The sequence below is a fragment of the Anser anser genome (genome assembly GCF_964211835.1).
Source record: "Anser anser genome assembly, contig: HAP1_SCAFFOLD_75, whole genome shotgun sequence".
NCBI lineage: Eukaryota > Metazoa > Chordata > Aves > Anseriformes > Anatidae > Anser > Anser anser.
Genome location: NW_028153982.1, coordinates 783,164 through 799,000, shown reverse-complemented (window position 1 = coordinate 799,000; position 15,837 = coordinate 783,164). Strand labels below are relative to the sequence as shown.

General features: G+C 48.9%; 2 long non-coding RNA genes across 2 annotated transcripts; both read right to left on the bottom strand.

The window, feature by feature from the left end:
- Positions 1-4,861: 4,861 nt before the first annotated feature.
- LOC310891055 lies at positions 4,862-7,326 on the bottom strand. The gene is made up of 2 exons (XR_014577405.1): positions 7,198-7,326; positions 4,862-7,083 (listed from the first exon to the last, which is right to left on the bottom strand). It is a non-coding gene; the product is annotated as an uncharacterized lncRNA (long non-coding RNA).
- Positions 7,327-10,376: 3,050 nt separating this feature from the next.
- LOC310891056 lies at positions 10,377-13,560 on the bottom strand. The gene is made up of 3 exons (XR_014577406.1): positions 13,352-13,560; positions 12,960-13,237; positions 10,377-12,696 (listed from the first exon to the last, which is right to left on the bottom strand). It is a non-coding gene; the product is annotated as an uncharacterized lncRNA (long non-coding RNA).
- Between the last annotated feature and the right edge of the window lie 2,277 nt (positions 13,561-15,837).

Sequence of the window (15,837 nt, the reverse complement as noted above, 5' to 3'; positions counted from 1 at the left end):
GAAGGCGCTTCCCACACTCTCAAGATTGGACGGCGAAAAAGGCTTATAATATGACAGGTCGCCAAAGAGAACTGAATTGTGACTGTAAGTGGAAACCCAACGTGGGAGCTTGGAAGCGTGCATATACGAGTACAAACGGGGCAGACATTGTAACAGGACCACTCGGTAACAAGGACACTGTGTATTATCACGCCCCAAAGGGTAAAGATGGATGGGATGGTCATTTTCCAAACGGGACGTGGGCCCTAAAGGGACATTATTGGGTGTGTGGCAAACATGCTTACAAGAGGCTACCCGGAAACTGGTCGGGAATATGCTATGTGGGGTACATAAGACCCTTGTTCTTTTTATTGTCACAAACACAAGGAAATCATTTAGGAATAAGATTATATGATGACCTGAACAGAGTAAAACGATCTATTGATACTTCCTTATCCGGGGATAGTGCCCAAAAATGGGGAAAGGATGAATGGCCTCCTGAAAGAATCATACAGCATTATGGGCCAGCTACCTGGAACCCGAATGAGTTGGTATCAGGAGCCCGAGAACCTATTTATAATTTGAACCGAATAATTAGGTCGCAAGCTATCCTCGAAGTTGTAACCAATCAAACAGTGACGACCTTGGATCTTCTGGATGATCAATCCACTCAGATGAGGAATGCTATCTTTCAACGTAGAATGGTCATAGACTATTTACTAGCAGAAGAAGGGGGAGTGTGTGGAAAACTGAACGATTCTAATTGTTGTTTACAAATTGATGATAATGGAAAAGTGGTTAAGCAGATAACAAAGGAAATTAGGAAGCTAGCCCACGTCCCAGTACAAACTTGGAAGGGTATGGATTGGGATTTCTTTTCATGGTTGCCTGGTGAACCATGGGTTAAAAGGATGCTGTTTTTATTTTTATGTGGTATAGTGACATTATTGTTTATACCTTGTATGATACCTTGCTTTACGTTGTTGATACGGCGAGTAATAAATAGCACCCAATTTGTGATGACTTCAGTGGAGAGAAAAGGTGACGTGTCGATAATGATGCTTAAGAAGTGGACACCCCGAGAACTGACTGATGAAATCCAATTGTTACTGACAAAGGTTGAAGGAGAGACACGAATTGATGATTAAAAAAAAAAAAAAGGGAGGAATTGTAAGAAATGGTCCAGCAATTCGTGCCACTAAGGGGTGTGAAGGGTTAACATTGAGGCCTGGGTTTAGGCGAGAAGAGAACAAAGGGATTTCTTCAGAGAAAAACTGCTGACTTTGCACGGACATGCAGTAACTTCTGACAGCCGGCCAAGAGACCACTAGATAAGGAGGAAGAATATGAGCCTCCCTGTCCGAGCGGCCCCCGAGAAACTAACAGAGACTGATAAGCAGGCGCGCCTGGGAGGACTTCGGATTCGGGAAACCAATTATAATAACCCTGCCTCTTCTAGAAGTAGTAATGAATATGTATTAGCCTAGGAGCATAAAAACCAGCCGCCTTACGTAACAGGTGTGCGTCCCGGTGGAGCAGAGACTCCCGGCGCACCCAGCGCTGTTTGCTTGCCTCTATTCGTTTAATAAATTGTAAACTCTGATTGTAATCCTATTTGGGACTCAGTCATTTATAACATTGGGGTTCTCACCACATGTTTGAGGTTCCTTCCCTTAATTTGGAGCTTAGCTCCCCGGGATCTGGGGTTTTAACCCCAATTTTGGGGGTCCCCCCCAAGTTTGGGGATTCCTCCCCAGGTCTGGGGGGGGTCCACATTCAATTCTGGAATTTCACACTTCCATTTAAGTCTTCTTCCCCCCAATTTGGGGGTTCACCCACCCAATTTTGGGGGTTCCTCCCCTAATTTGGGGGGACCCGACCAATTTTGGGGGTCCCCCCCAATTGTAGAGTCCCCCACCCTCCTTTTTTGGGTTCCCCCCTAATATTAAAGAGTTCTTCCGCCCAATTTTGGGGGACCCCACAATTTGGCCGTTCCTTCCCCTAACTTTGGGCTTCAACCCTTCGATTTTGGGGGCGGGCTCCCCCCCTCTTATTTTGGCCTTCCGCCCTAATATTAGGCCTAATCCCTAAGAACCTTGACCCCTAAGCCTATGGCAACCACGGATCTAACCCTAACCCCTACCCCAACAAACCCTAGAAACCCTAACCCTAAAAACCCTTGCAGTCCTAACCCGATAAAATTTACCACACTAGACCTACGCCTAAAAGCCCTAACCCTAAAAATTAAGACCCTCTAAACCCTAACCCAAAACGTAAAGATTCTCAAAGCCCTAACGCTGGAGACCCTAACCTTAAAAAAAAAAAAAAAAGACCTTAAAACCCTAACCCTAAATACCTGACCATAACTAAAACCCTAAGACCCTAACCCTAAAAACCCTATCAACACTAAAACCACAAAATACTTTAAAACCTTAACACACTAACCCCTAAACCCTAACCCTTATAACTCCAACCCTAACAACCTTAAAATCCTAACCCTAAACCCTGGAAACCCTAACCCTGAAACCCAACCCTAGTGCCTTAGCCCTGAAACCTTAAAACCCTAACACCTTATTAGAAACACTCTGTAACCAATACCATAGGCTCAGGCAAGTATCTCAGTGAGGTAGCATTTTTATTCACGATTGCAATGGCAGGCGTCCCACAAGCCACCTACTAGTTCCATAACACAGTTTATATAATTTTTTTTTTCCTCTCGGTGACCAGGACCCTCCCCAGTTTCCCCATTGACTGGGTAATCCATGTTCACAATCTATCCAGTGCTTCACAGAAAATACACAGCTGCTGGCCTGTTACTAGTCAATTTTATTTTTTTCTTGACTGTTTTCCTCTTTGAGGTGGTAATGTTTCTTACACCGTGATTTCCACCCAATTGCTCTAAGGATTCTGGTTGTCTGCATTTTACAAGGTTGTCTGTTAAGCTTTCTTATCACTGCAAGCATATATCAATACCACCTTCCTTCCCTCTAAACGATGTAACTCTGTGCAAAAACATTTCTATTCCCACAACCTTGATCCCCTTACCCTAAAATCCTTATTCTCTTTAACCCTAACAACTCTAACCACAACCCTAACCCTTCATATCAACCCCCCGACGCTAATGACACTGACTAATGATCCAAACCCCAAACCCCAGGCAACCAACAAAGAAACAGACACAAAGCTGAAAACTACAAAAAAGGCAAAACCCTGGATACAGACCCCAAATCACAAACACGCTACCAAAATGCTACAGAAAAGCCCCAGACGCAGGCCCCAAGCACTACAGCTAGGCCCCAGAAGCTCTAGACACATCCCAAAGCCAAAATGCGATCCCCAAACACTACAGAAAAGCCCCCAAACACCAGACACAGGCTGCAGAAGTCTACAAGCAGGCCCCAGCCACACCCGGATGCAGACCCCAACTGTCCACAAGCAGCTCCCAACCCACCCCCCCCATGAACTGGACCCCCCACCACCACCACCCAGATGCATGCCCCAGGCCCCAGGCCTCAGCCCCAGCCCCCACACCCCAGACTCAGGCCCCAAAGGTGTACAACCAGCTCCCAACTGCCCCCCTCAAAGGGAGGCCCCAAAGCCTGCCAGAGGACCCTAGAGCGTACAAGCAGCTCCCAACCCCCCCGGCACAGGCCCCAACCCCCCCCCAGACACAGGCTCCAAAGGTGTACAAGCAACTCCCCATCCTCCCCAGAGGCACGCCCCAAAGGTGTACAAACAGCCCCAACCCCCCAAGACCCAGACCCCTACAGCGTAGAAGCAGCTCCCAACCCCATGCCCCCAAGGCACATGCCCCAACCCCTCCCCCAAGGCAGGCCCTAACAGTGTACAAGCAGCTCCCACCCCCCGCCAGACGCAGGCCCCAAAGGTGTACAAGCAGGCCCCTACAGTATACAAGCAGCTCACAACCACCCCCCCAAAGGCAGGCCCCAACCCCCTCCAGATGCAAGCCCGAAAGGTTAAAACCAGCTCCAAGCCCCCAACCCCCCCCCGCCCCGCGCAGACGCAGGCCCCAAAGGTGTACAAGCAGTTCCCAACCCCTCCAAGGCAGGCCCCAAAAGTGTACAGGCAGGCCCCTACAGTGTAGAAACGCTCCAACCCCCCCCGCTTCCACCTCGAGGGAGGCCCTCCCCCCCCAGTATACACGAAGCTCCCAACCCCCTCTCAGAGGAATGCCTAAAAAGTATACAAGCAGCTCCTAACACCCCCCCACCCCCCCCCAAAAGAGGCAGTCCCCAAAGGTGTACAAGCAGGCCCTCAAATCCCTTAGGTGTACAAGCAGGCCCTTCAAATCCCTTAGCCCCTGCGCCAGCTTTATTGGCGAGCAGCGAGGCTGGGGGGGGAGGGGGGCAAGACAGCCTTAAATAAAATACAAATATAAAAACTGTTATAAATGGCTGTTATAAATCCAAATAGGATTACAATCAAAGTTTACAATTTATTAAACGAATAGAGGCAAGCAAGCAGCGCTGGGTGCGCCGGGAGTCTCTGCTCCCCCAGGACGCACGCCTGTTACGTAAGGCGGCTGGTTTTGATGCTCCCAGGCTAATACATATTCATTACTACTTCGAGAAGAGGCAGGGTTATTAGAATTGGTTTCCGGAATCCAAAACTCCTCCCAGGGGCGCCTGCGTACCAGTCTCTGGTGGTCTCTCGGGGCTTGCTCGGGCTGAATGCTGGTTGTCTTCCTCTCAGGCTTTTGTCCTTCAATTGTCCTTCAGCTCCCCCTTCCTCCTCGTTTGGGAGCCTCTGCGCCGGATTTCAGAAACTCTAGCAACATCCCCTGCAGTAGTCAGCACTTTTCCCTAAAAACCCCTTTGTTCTCTTATCACCTAGACCCGGGCCTCGATGGTAACCCTTCAAATCCCTTAGTGACACGAATTGCTGGACCATTCCTTACAAAAGGAAGGATAAAATATGTAGAGGAGCAATGGCACACGCGAAAGCCCAGCGCCGCGGGCAGAGGCAGCGAAGGTTGACGGCAGAACAGTGCTCGGTTTGAACACGGAGAGGGAAAGTGAGGGGAAGGTGGCCGAAGCCGGCCGCAGTCTCTGAGCTCTCCTCCTCATGATTGTTTTCTCTCAAAGCCATTTCTGTCTGTGTGCGGGCACCCGGAGCCGGCAGAAGTCCCCGTGAAGTCCTTCGGCAGGACGGAGGGCTGCGTGGGCTCCAGTGAGAGAGGGAGTTAGGAGAATCTTATCAAGTAGAGATAGAGCGCTGACGGCGTTAAACTAGGATGCTACTTAGCGTCTTTGCTAACTATGGTGCATTGTGCCAATTAACTAAAGCAAGAAGCCTTGGGCCCCTTACCAAGGTCAGTCTCCTGATAAGAGAGTGAGCCTGTCTTAAGAAACTGGGAGAAACTGGTCCTGCAGATGGACAAGAGCCAAGGAGCAACTGAGTCTGTGCAAAGACAAGAGGTCAACTAGCGGTGACGAGGAAGAGTCATCAATCTTCATGCCCACGACGTCCCGTGCTGCCCAGCGCTGAATAAACATACCTACTTTACAATCTCACTGATTGTGGAATCCCTTTTCCGCAAGTCACTAGCAGCGGTTTCTTCCGCAGAGGTTTTCCCAGAGCCGCTTCAAAGGTTCCCTCGCGGAGCTGGGGCGTCGCAGGGGGTCGTCAAAGCACGCACGCACACACACACACACACACACACACACACACACACACACAGGCGTTGTTGTCCAAACAGAAAGTATTTACAACAAATTCGACAAGCGGTTTTCCTCTGCCAGCAGCAAATGCCTGAGGGCCCCTACAGCTTCACAAATCATAGCACAAAGAGCCTAAAGTTCCTCTAAAATTTAGGGAAATGATTCAAAATAGATCTGCTAGGGGAAAACGATCACTGGCGGCAGGGTACACAATACACGCGAGTCTCAGCTCTCCTCCGCAGGGTCAGTGCCCACGCCCAAGTGCGACGCTGATGGCACCCGAACATTTGCTGTAGCAGGCAGCAGAGCCAGCAGCTCAGGGGAGCAATTTTAAAAACCAGGAGGCACTTAAACCAACCCTTAATTGACCCAGTTACTGCAGGAGAGTCCCGACTACTCGCCCTGGAGTCCTACTGTCACCAGCAAAAAGCACCAACCAAAGCTTGGGGGAACTTTGGTACAGCACAAGAGAAGGGAGTGGGGGTAGCGTAGCCGTATCGCAGAGCTGCTGCTTTTCACACCATTTTATCATCCCTGATAATTGAAAGTAAGGCCGGGTGGGCTGACCCCACCACCACCACTCCTGGCAGCATGTTTGGTCCACAACGCTAGAATAATTATTTTGCTCCCTCCCGCCCCTACAGCTTCATCATCTGAAAAGATTACAGCCAAAACAATGGCATACACAAATAAAAGTCAAGAGTTGACATAGTAACTCCGGGATTTGGGTATCAACTGTTCGAGAAATCAGAACACCCAGGCTTCACAATGTGCCCAACATCGAGCTGTGCCAAGGGGGGGCGGAAGGAAGAAGCTTTCCGTTTAAGCCTTCAGAGCATCGCTCCATCACTACGTCAATTCACAGCCACCACAGCGTGCCGATGGACATCTTTCTGTGCCAAAAGAAGCAAGTGTTTTGTCCTCTTGATATCAAAGGTAGCCACCTATACTTACGGAACTATGCACAAGACCTTAACTCTGACCAGCAGGAAAACTTAGGACAACTGAGTGCAGATCCTGCCAATTTCTACCAGTTCCAACTGTGCTTTAAGTCTCATTGCAAAGCCTCAGTTAGAAAAAGGATCACCTCAGGGTATCCAACAAGAAGAAGAGTTGTTTTTTTTTTTTTTTTTTTTTTAATATACCATAGGACTATGCAGTTCAATCATCAATCATCTTGGAAAGCTCAAGGAGGAGGTCATCCTCATCCTTCCCTGGGTCCAAGTCGAGCTCGGCTTCCAGTATGCCGTCTGAGAGTTCCCAAAGTAGCATCTCTAAATCCTCGTCTACAGATACGGGCGCGTTGCCTGTGGAACTCAGCCGGCGTGTCCTTGCTTCTTCTAGCTGGGAAGAAGCTGAAGTCGAGCTTGAGAACTCCATTGGCTCCACGGATTCTGCCTGGCTTCCAAGATGTGCTTCAGGTCTTGGCAGAGCAAGGAAGAGAACAATCAGTATATGCCATTTCTTAACGGGAAATCCCTTTTCTGCAAACCGGCTCTTAAAACCGTAGCCAACCCCTCCTGCACTTCAATCTTACCCAGGGATTGTTATTCAATTAACCCAGGGCTACATTTAGAGCCCAATATATTAGCAGGTACATTTTTCAGTTTGGGGGTTTCTCTGTGAAGCCAGAGCACCCGGAGTCTAGCAAAGATGGGAAACCAACATGGCCTCCCGGAAGCCCAGTGTCCGAGAACTACATCTCCCGGCATGCTCTGGGAAAACAATATGGACTCCCGGAAACCCAGTGGCCAAGAACTACATTTCCCAGCACTCCCCAGAAAATTGAGCCTCGCACCTTGCCGTAGGACGCCATTTTTTGCTCTGTTACATTACCGGTTTCGTGTTTATGGAGGGTTTTCCCGCCGTTTTGGGGGGTTTCCCCTCAATTTCGGGTTTTCAGCTCTCCATTTCAGAGTTCTTCCCCGCAATTTTGGGGTTCCTTCCCCTAATTTGGTGCTTCGCCCCCCCCCCCCCACTTTTGGGGTTCCCCCTCCATTTTGGGGATTCCCCCCAATTCCAAGCCCCCCACAATTTTGGAGGCCCCCACCATCCTTTCTTGGCCTGCCACCCTAATATTAAGGTTCTTTCCCCCAATGTTGGGGTTCTCACCACATGTTTGAGGTTCCTTCCCTTAATTTGGAGCTTAGCTCCCCGGGATCTGGGGTTTTAACCCCAATTTTGGGGGTCCCCCCCAAGTTTGGGGATTCCTCCCCAGGTCTGGGGGGGGTCCACATTCAATTCTGGAATTTCACACTTCCATTTAAGTCTTCTTCCCCCCAATTTGGGGGTTCACCCACCCAATTTTGGGGGTTCCTCCCCTAATTTGGGGGGACCCGACCAATTTTGGGGGTCCCCCCCAATTGTAGAGTCCCCCACCCTCCTTTTTTGGGTTCCGCCCTAATATTAAAGAGTTCTTCCGCCCAATTTTGGGGGACCCCACAATTTGGCCGTTCCTTCCCCTAACTTTGGGCTTCAACCCTTCGATTTTGGGGGCGGGCTCCCCCCCTCTTATTTTGGCCTTCCGCCCTAATATTAGGCCTAATCCCTAAGAACCTTGACCCCTAAGCCTATGGCAACCACGGATCTAACCCTAACCCCTACCCCAACAAACCCTAGAAACCCTAACCCTAAAAACCCTTGCAGTCCTAACCCGATAAAATTTACCACACTAGACCTACGCCTAAAAGCCCTAACCCTAAAAATTAAGACCCTCTAAACCCTAACCCAAAACGTAAAGATTCTCAAAGCCCTAACGCTGGAGACCCTAACCTTAAAAAAAAAAAAAAAAGACCTTAAAACCCTAACCCTAAATACCTGACCATAACTAAAACCCTAAGACCCTAACCCTAAAAACCCTATCAACACTAAAACCACAAAATACTTTAAAACCTTAACACACTAACCCCCAAACCCTAACCCTTATAACTCCAACCCTAACAACCTTAAAATCCTAACCCTAAACCCTGGAAACCCTAACCCTGAAACCCAACCCTAGTGCCTTAGCCCTGAAACCTTAAAACCCTAACACCTTATTAGAAACACTCTGTAACCAATACCATAGGCTCAGGCAAGTATCTCAGTGAGGTAGCATTTTTATTCACGATTGCAATGGCAGGCGTCCCACAAGCCACCTACTAGTTCCATAACACAGTTTATATATTTTTTTTTTTCCTCTCGGTGACCAGGACCCTCCCCAGTTTCCCCATTGACTGGGTAATCCATGTTCACAATCTATCCAGTGCTTCACAGAAAATACACAGCTGCTGGCCTGTTACTAGTCAATTTTATTTTTTTCTTGACTGTTTTCCTCTTTGAGGTGGTAATGTTTCTTACACCGTGATTTCCACCCAATTGCTCTAAGGATTCTGGTTGTCTGCATTTTACAAGGTTGTCTGTTAAGCTTTCTTATCACTGCAAGCATATATCAATACCACCTTCCTTCCCTCTAAACGATGTAACTCTGTGCAAAAACATTTTTATTCCCACAACCTTGATCCCCTTACCCTAAAATCCTTATTCTCTTTAACCCTAACAACTCTAACCACAACCCTAACCCTTCATATCAACCCCCCGACGCTAATGACACTGACTAATGATCCAAACCCCAAACCCCAGGCAACCAACAAAGAAACAGACACAAAGCTGAAAACTACAAAAAAGGCAAAACCCTGGATACAGACCCCAAATCACAAACACGCTACCAAAATGCTACAGAAAAGCCCCAGACGCAGGCCCCAAGCACTACAGCTAGGCCCCAGAAGCTCTAGACACATCCCAAAGCCAAAATGCGATCCCCAAACACTACAGAAAAGCCCCCAAACACCAGACACAGGCTGCAGAAGTCTACAAGCGGGCCCCAGCCACACCCGGATGCAGACCCCAACTGTCCACAAGCAGCTCCCAACCCACCCCCCCCATGAACTGGACCCCCCCCCACCACCACCCAGATGCATGCCCCAGGCCCCAGGCCTCAGCCCCAGCCCCCACACCCCAGACTCAGGCCCCAAAGGTGTACAACCAGCTCCCAACTGCCCCCCTCAAAGGGAGGCCCCAAAGCCTGCCAAAGGACCCTAGAGCGTACAAGCAGCTCCCAACCCCCCCGGCACAGGCCCCAACCCCCCCCCAGACACAGGCCCCAAAGGTGTACAAGCAACTCCCCATCCTCCCCAGAGGCACGCCCCAAAGGTGTACAAACAGCCCCAACCCCCCAAGACCCAGACCCCTACAGCGTAGAAGCAGCTCCCAACCCCATGCCCCCAAGGCACATGCCCAACCCCTCCCCCAAGGCAGGCCCTAACAGTGTACAAGCAGCTCCCACCCCCCCCCAGACGCAGGCCCCAAAGGTGTACAAGCAGGCCCCTACAGTATACAAGCAGCTCACAACCACCCCCCCAAAGGCAGGCCCCAACCCCCTCCAGATGCAAGCCCGAAAGGTTAAAACCAGCTCCAACCCCCCAACCCCCCCCGCCCCGCGCAGACGCAGGCCCCAAAGGTGTACAAGCAGTTCCCAACCCCTCCAAGGCAGGCCCCAAAAGTGTACAGGCAGGCCCCTACAGTGTAGAAACGCTCCAACCCCCCCCGCTTCCACCTCGAGGGAGGCCCTCCCCCCCCAGTATACACGAAGCTCCCAACCCCCTCTCAGAGGAATGCCTAAAAAAGTATACAAGCAGCTCCTAACACCCCCCCACGCCCCCCCAAAAGAGGCAGTCCCCAAAGGTGTACAAGCAGGCCCTCAAATCCCTTAGGTGTACAAGCAGGCCCTTCAAATCCCTTAGCCCCTGCGCCAGCTTTATTGGCGAGCAGCGAGGCTGGGGGGGGAGGGGGGCAAGACAGCCTTAAATAAAATACAAATATAAAAAGTGTTATAAATGGCTGTTATAAATCCAAATAGGATTACAATCAAAGTTTACAATTTATTAAACGAATAGCGGCAAGCAAGCAGCGCTGGGTGCGCCGGGAGTCTCTGCTCCCCCAGGACGCACGCCTGTTACGTAAGGCGGCTGGTTTTGATGCTCCCAGGCTAATACATATTCATTACTACTTCGAGAAGAGGCAGGGTTATTAGAATTGGTTTCCGGAATCCAAAACTCCTCCCAGGGGCGCCTGCGTACCAGTCTCTGGTGGTCTCTCGGGGCTTGCTCGGGCTGAATGCTGGTTGTCTTCCTCTCAGGCTTTTGTCCTTCAATTGTCCTTCAGCTCCCCCTTCCTCCTCGTTTGGGAGCCTCTGCGCCGGATTTCAGAAACTCTAGCAACATCCCCTGCAGTAGTCAGCACTTTTCCCTAAAAACCCCTTTGTTCTCTTATCACCTAGACCCGGGCCTCGATGGTAACCCTTCAAATCCCTTAGTGACACGAATTGCTGGACCATTCCTTACAAAAGGAAGGATAAAATATGTAGAGGAGCAATGGCACCCGCGAAAGCCCGGCGCCGCGGGCAGAGGCAGCGAAGGTTGACGGCAGAACAGTGCTCGGTTTGAACACGGAGAGGGAAAGCGAGGGGAAGGTGGCCGAAGCCGGCCGCAGTCTCTGAGCTCTCCTCCTCATGATTGTTTTCTCTCAAAGCCATTTCTGTCTGTGTGCGGGCACCCGGAGCCGGCAGAAGTCCCCGTGAAGTCCTTCGGCAGGACGGAGGGCTGCGTGGGCTCCAGTGAGAGAGGGAGTTAGGAGAATCTTATCAAGTAGAGATAGAGCGCTGACAGCGTTAAACTAGGATGCTACTTAGCGTCTTTGCTAACTATGGTGCATTGTGCCAATTAACTAAAGCAAGAAGCCTTGGGCCCCTTACCAAGGTCAGTCTCCTAATAAGAGAGTGAACCTGTCTTAAGAAACTGGGAGAAACTGGTCCTGCAGGTGGACAAGAGCCAAGGAGCAACAGAGTCTGTGCAAAGACAAGAGGTCAACTAGCGGTGACGAGGAAGAGTCATCAATCTTCATGCCCACGACCTCCCGTGCTGCCCAGCGCTGAATAAACATACCTACTTTACAATCTCACTGATTGTGGAGTCCCTTTTCCGCAAGTCACTAGCAGCGGTTTCTTCCGCAGAGGTTTTCCCAGAGCCGCTTCAAAGCTTCCCTCGCGGAGCTGGGGCGTCGCAGGGGGTCGTCAAAGCACGCACGCGTGCACACACACACACACACACACACACACACACACACACAGGCGTTGTTGTCCAAACAGAAAGTATTTACAACAAATTCGACAAGCGGTTTTCCTCTGCCAGCAGCAAATGCCTGAGGGCCCCTACAGCTTCACAAATCATAGCACAAAGAGCCTAAAGTTCCTCTAAAATTTAGGGAAATGATTCAAAATAGATCTGCTAGGGGAAAACAATCACTGGCGGCAGGGTACACAATACACGCGAGTCTCAGCTCTCCTCCGCAGGGTCAGTGCCCACGCCCAAGTGCGACGCTGATGGCACCCGAACATTTGCTGTAGCAGGCAGCAGAGCCAGCAGCTCAGGGGAGCAATTTTAAAAACCAGGAGGCACTTAAACCAACCCTTAATTGACCCAGTTACTGCAGGAGAGTCCCGACTACTCGCCCTGGAGTCCTACTGTCACCAGCAAAAAGCACCAACCAAAGCTTGGGGGAACTTTGGTACAGCACAAGAGAAGGGAGTGGGGGTAGCGTAGCCGTATCGCAGAGCTGCTGCTTTTCACACCATTTTATCATTCCTGATAATTGAAAGTAAGGCCGGGTGGGCTGACCCCACCACCACCACTCCTGGCAGCATGTTTGGTCCACAACGCTAGAATAATTATTTTGCTCCCTCCCGCCCCTACAGCTTCATCATCTGAAAAGATTACAGCCAAAACAATGGCATACACAAATAAAAGTCAAGAGTTGACATAGTAACTCCGGGATTTGGGTATCAACTGTTCGAGAAATCAGAACACCCAGGCTTCACAATGTGCCCAACATCGAGCTGTGCCAAGAGGGGGCGGAAGGAAGAAGCTTTCCGTTTAAGCCTTCAGAGCATCGCTCCATCACTATGTCAATTCACAGCCACCACAGCGTGCCGATGGACATCTTTCTGTGCCAAAAGAAACAAGTGCTTTGTCCTCTTGATATCAAAGGTAGCCACCTATAGTTACGGAACCATGCACAAGACCTTAACTCTGACCAGCAGGAAAACTTAGGACAACTGAGTGCAGATCCTGCCAATTTCTACCAGTTCCAACTGTGCTTTAAGTCTCATTGCAAAGCCTCAGTTAGAAAAAGGATCACCTCAGGGTATCCAACAAGAAGAAGAGTTGTTTTCTTTTTTTTCTTTTTTTTTTTTTTTTTTTAATATACCATAGGACTATGCAGTTCAATCATCAATCATCTTGGAAAGCTCAAGGAGGAGGTCATCCTCATCCTTCCCTGGGTCCAAGTCGAGCTCGGCTTCCAGTATGCCGTCTGAGAGTTCCCAAAGTAGCATCTCTAAATCCTCGTCTACAGATACGGGCGCGTTGCCTGTGGAACTCAGCCGGCGTGTCCTTGCTTCTTCTAGCTGGGAAGAAGCTGAAGTCGAGCTTGAGAACTCCATTGGCTCCACGGATTCTGCCTGGCTTCCAAGATGTGCTTCAGGTCTTGGCAGAGCAAGGAAGAGAACGATCAGTATATGCCATTTCTTAACGGGAAATCCCTTTTCTGCAAACCGGCTCTTAAAACCGTAGCCAACCCCTCCTGCACTTCAATCTTACCCAGGGATTGTTATTCAATTAACCCAGGGCTACATTTAGAGCCCAATATATTAGCAGGTACATTTTTCAGTTTGGGGGTTTCTCTGTGAAGCCAGAGCACCCGGAGTCTAGCAGAGATGGTTCAATTTTTGTAGCAAGAGGCACTTTGCCACCTTGCTTAATTTTCCTGTAAAAATGTTAAGAAGTCTCCATCTGCAAATATCTGTTTACTAAGTTAGTCATTTTTCTCACGGCACACTCAGCAGAGTTTGCTCCCCACTACAGGAAGCTGATCTGCAGCCATCACTTCCCTCTGCTCTCCCTGCACTCTTGTCACCTGGTATGTTTGTTCGGGTGGCATTCTTGAGGACCAAAAGGCAGAGGACACTACTCATCATTTATCACCTCACGAGGAAGTAGAAGAACTTCACCTCATCCTCATTTAGGTATTCAGACAGAGCAAGAAGTCACTGGAAAGCTGTACCGACTTGCAGCATTTAAAGAAAGTAAGTCTAATTAAGCATTCCTGCTAGCTGCTAGAAAGTCATTTCACGTGACTTATTTATCTTATAAGATAAATAAGTGACTTATCCTCTGATGGATTTGGGCTTTAATTATCTCAGAACCCTCCTTTTTTCCCCACCTGTGACAGAACTTATGTTTCACTGGGGATATACACCGATTGAGAAAAAGAACAAGTTGTGGTCATCACCTGTTTTGGGGATTTTCTTCAAGTCTGGTGGCTGGGACGTGCTCCAGCGTGGCTGGAACAGCCTAGAAAGCAGCAAAACAGTGTTTAGGACTCATGGGTAAAAGATTCCTTACTAGCTTTTTCCTCCATGCTGCTTCTCCTCTGGCATTGCGGAGCCTTAGCCAAAATACAAAACCAAGGTGCTCCTGAAGAAAGTTAATATTCACTTGGAGGTTACTAATGATCTTGTGTCTTTTAAGAACACAGCATTAATGGACAAAATCCTCCACACCAGAGAAATCACAGAATCACAGACGACTAAGTAAATAGTGCCATTAATCTAATAAATATGGAAGGGTACTACAAGAATTCTCTAGGCAGCTACTGGATTTAAAAGGAAACAGAAGGCCTGTAGAACATTTGAGTTTTCCATCTTTTCTCCTAGAGGAGGGTATAAATTTTACAAGGGATCCATTTCTGCATTAGCCCCTGTCCTTACCATAGCTGCTTTTTTGGCTGGAGGTCCCATTGTGTCAGCGTCGGAGGCAGTCCGTGGTTTCACAGCTGCTACAGCAGAGGGAAAACTGCCAGGTGCCTTACGTTTCAGTGCCTTCTTCTTGGGGGAAGCGACTTTCCCATCCCAAGGCTTCGCAAACATGTTAAAGTTGGCTAGAGTAAAAGGAAGAGAGAACTGATACAGTCTTGCTCTGCCTCATGAAAAATCCACGTTCTCTTCCTCATTTCCACGGCCCTTCTACACAGTTAACTGTATTTGGCCAGCAGAATTACACTGCCATTGCCTGGATTCTCAGCAATATCTTCCACATAGTAAACTCCGTCTACCAACAATCCATACAAAGGAACAAAGAAAGTGAATGGCTACAGTAAATCATAATCCAGGACGAGGGAAACTCAGACACAGAGCGATCCCAAGTGCAAGCAATACTCTAAGACGTTGTATGAAGTCTAGTAAGATTCACAAATGTTGACAGCTTTTGTATTTAAAGTCTTGCTCCCTCTAGGAAAGGAAAAGCAGCAGGTATAGTAAGACAAGAGAGTGTATGCAACTGTTGTACCAGCTTCCTCTCCCCTGCAGTGATGTCCCACAAAATTTATTAAGTTGTTCCACAAAATCCAAATTTGTAGAGTCATATTCTAGTCTCCCATTCCTGACCTAACGTCTGGCTGGCAGGAGAAGAAACGAAAGAAAGCTGGGTACTTGTTTTCTTTGTGTGTTTATTTCCTCGTGTCCCGTGAGACAGAGAGAAAGGCTACAATGTGCAGTGCATGCAGCCTTTAAGCCCTCCTTATCTCCCTCACACAATCTCATTTTACAAAGCTGATATAATGTTAACAACGAGGCCTTTGATCCTCTGTCATTTTTGACAGAAACTGGCCCCCCACATTAAGATGCTGATGCATGCTTTACAAACACATACACGTGTCAAGCTAAGCAACACATGCCAAAGAGGAAGGTGAACTTGAACTCAACACAGGGAGGACTTCATACCATAAACAGATGGCAGAAAAAAACAGAATACCAAAATTAGACTAAAAAGCCCCTCAATGTGTTAATTTTCTAGTGGGAAATACAGAATACCATCACGTAATTAACGAAAACAGACATGGTTGCACGTTCTGGCCCTTCTTTGCCTTTGAACTTTGTAGCCTTAAACTCTTTTATCCTCCGCATTGAAGGAAAAAGCAAAGCAGATCCTGAGCAAATGGAACTTGCTCAATATGGGAAGCACCTCACCGGGGCAGGTATTAAAGCATCTTATTACCTGATAGCTTTGTGTTCCATAACGATTTCTGC